At 39.7% G+C, this 3310-nt stretch overlaps 1 pseudogene; it reads left to right on the top strand.

Moving 5' to 3' along the window:
* Positions 1–2539: 2539 nt before the first annotated feature.
* Positions 2540–3289, top strand: LOC102768328 (annotated as a pseudogene).
* Positions 3290–3310: the final 21 nt, after the last annotated feature.

Genomic DNA, 3310 nt, shown 5'->3' with positions numbered 1-3310 from the left:
TTGATAAAAACCCTCATCAAAGTAGGAATAGAGGGATCATACCTCAACATAATAAAAGCCTTATATGACAAACCTACAGCCAACTTCATACTCAATGGGCAAAAACTAAAATCATTTCCCCTAATAACAGGAGCAAGACAGGGATGTTTGCTTTCATCATTCTTGATCAACATAGTACTGGATGTTCTAGCCATAACAATCAGACATGAAGACGAAACAAAAGCATTCACATTGGAAAGGAGGAAATAAAACTGTCATTATTCACAGATGACCTGATATTGTACATAGAAAACCTTAAAGACTCCACCAAAATATTACTAGATTTAATTAATTAATTCAATAATGTAGCAGGATACAAAATTAACATACAGAATCTGTGGCATTTTTATACACTAACAATGAACTCTCAGAAAGAGAAACTAAAAGAACAATCCCATTTACCACTGCAACATAAAAACTAAGATACTTAGGAATAAACTTAACCACAGAGGTAAAAGACCTATACTCAGAAAACTACAGGAAAAAATTGTAACTATTGGGAAAAAATATAGAGGAAGATATAAACAAATGGAAGAATATATTACGTTCATGGATTGGTAGAATCAACATAATTAAAATGTCCATACTACCCAATGCAATCTATAGATTCAATGCAATCCCTAGTAAAATACCAACAGCATATCTCCCAGATCTAGAACAAATACTTCAAAATTTTATATGGAACCAAAAAAGACCCCAAAATAGCTGCAGCAATCTTAAGAAAAAAGAACAAAGTTAGAGGCATCACAATATCAGATACCAAGTTATAGTACAAAGTTTCTGTGCTCAAAACAGCATGGTACTGGCACAAGAACAAGCATATAGATCAATGGAACAGAACAGATACCCCAGAAATCCACCCAAACTATTATGCTCAAACAATCTACACTAATAAAAGAGAAAGATGCAAATTGACCGTACCTTTGCGATGCCCACCAGCCAACCAGGAGTGAGTATGCAAATTAGCCCACAACAAAGATGGTGGGTTAATTTGCATACATAGGCACCAAGCGGCTGGGGGTGGGGCGGGAAGCCATGGCAATGACGCAGGCATCCCGCACTGCCCCAGCCGCTCTGGACCTCTGGGCAGCATGGGAAGGCTGAAAGGCGGCTCCGGGCCAAAGCGTAGGTGGTGCTGGCAGCCAGGGAAAGGAAGGCCTATTCTTGCACGAATCTTCATGCATCTGGCCTCTAGTATTTTATATAAGAGGCAAGAACATACAATGGAGTCCAGATAGTCTCTTCAATAAATGGTGTTGGGAAATTGGATAGATACATGCAAAAAACTGAAACTAGACTACCAACTTATACCATACAAAAGAATAAACTCAGAATGGATACAAGACTTAAATGTAAGTTGTAAAACCATAAAAATCTTAGAAGAAACCATAGGCAGCAAAATCTCAGACATCTCTTGTAGCAATATGTTTATGGGTACATCTCCTAGGGCAAAGAAAACTAAGGAAAAAATGAACATATGGGACTACCTCAAAATAAAGAGCTTCTGCACAGCAAAAGAAACCATCAACAAAATGAATAGGGAGCCCACTGTATGGGAGAACGTATTTGGCAATGGCATATCTGATAAAGGTTTAATATCCAAAATAGATAAGAAACTTAACAAAAGGAAGACAAACAATCCAATTAAAAAATGGACAAAGGACCTAAATAGACACTTCTCCAAAGGGGACATACAGATGGCCAAGAGATGTATGAATATATGCTCACAGTCACTAGTCATCTGAGAGATGTAAATCAAAATAACAATGAGATATCACCTCACACCTGTCAGAATGGCTACCATCAACAAATGACAAATGCTGGGGAGGATGTGAAGAAAAGGGAACCCTAGTACACTGCTGGTGGGGTGCAGCCATTTTGAAAAACAGTATGGAGTTTCCTCAAAAAATTAAAAATGGGACTGCCATTTGACCCAGTGATCCCACTTCTAGGAATATATCCTAAGAAATCTGAAATGCCAATCACAAAGGATATATGCATCCCTATGTTCATAGCAGCACAATTTACAATAGTTAAGATTTGGAAATAGCCTAAGTGCCCGTCAGAAGAGTTTTGCGAAGTGAAATAAGCCAGTCAGAGAAAGATAAGTATCACATGATCTCACAAATATGTGGAATCTAATGAACAAAATAAACTGATGAACAGAATAGATCCATAGGCTGTTGAACCTCAGAGAAAGGGTGGGAAGGCAGGGGAGGCTGGGTGTGTGGGAAAAGATCAACTAAAGAACTTGTATGCATATATGCATAACCATGGACACAGACAATAGTGTGGTGAAGGCCTGGGGCTCGGGGTGGGGGCGGTCTAGAAGTCAATGGGCAGGGGGGGAAGGGGACATATATAATACTTTCAACAATAAAGATTTAAAATTTAAAAAATATTTTCATAAATTTTTAACCAAAATGATTTCATAAAATGCTATTTTATTTATGGGTGTGTTATTTTTGATACCAGGAAGTATCCAGATTAAAAAATTCATATGGCCCTTAAACCCTGGAGTCCTGGCCAATTAGGAGCCCAGTCCCAGAATCACTTGTCTCTTCTCTCCTTTCTACATACAGATGATGCTGTGTTGTTTTCCAAGGACTTCCCAGCAGGTGGAGTGGCCATGGCCATCTCCCAGAGGGTAGTAGCATCCATTGGGTGAGTCAAGCTGCTGCTGCAAATGCAACATGGCAGTAAGTAAGTCACTTCAGATAAGCAATATAGACTGTGTGGTTCATATCCACAAGGAGAGGGAGTCCTGTCCTTCTGGCATGATAATCTGGCCAATGTCATCAGATACTTTCTCACCCAGTCTCTCAACTTTGTTTTCAAAGATAAATACAAGTAGACTTTCCTGGGTGGTGTGGACAAGAGAACCCCATTCTGCCACTACTTTACAGGGAATCTGGCATCAGGTGGTACTGCTCATTGTGTTTTGTGTATGGTCTTGATTTTGAACATACCCATCTAGCAGCTGTTGCGGGCAAAGCTGGAAAAGAAGGGAAAGCCAAAGGCCTTGGTATTGCCTGGTTAATATATACAAACTTGATGGGATTAAAGGTCTGTACCAAGGCTTTACTATGTCTGGCCAGGGTATTATCATCTACCAAGCTACCTACTTCATACCCATGACACTGCAAAGGGAATGCTCCCAGATCCCAAGAACACTCACATCTTTGTCAGCTGGATGATGGCACAGTCCCTCACAGTGCTGGCTGGGTTGACTTCTGGTTTATTTGACACTGTTCCCTGCAGCTTTTTTTTT

This window comes from Myotis davidii, unplaced genomic scaffold, assembly GCF_000327345.1.
Source record: "Myotis davidii unplaced genomic scaffold, ASM32734v1 scaffold176, whole genome shotgun sequence".
Classification (NCBI taxonomy): domain Eukaryota; kingdom Metazoa; phylum Chordata; class Mammalia; order Chiroptera; family Vespertilionidae; genus Myotis; species Myotis davidii.
Note: the sequence above shows the minus strand (reverse complement) of the source record. Positions and strands in the feature narration are given on the sequence as shown.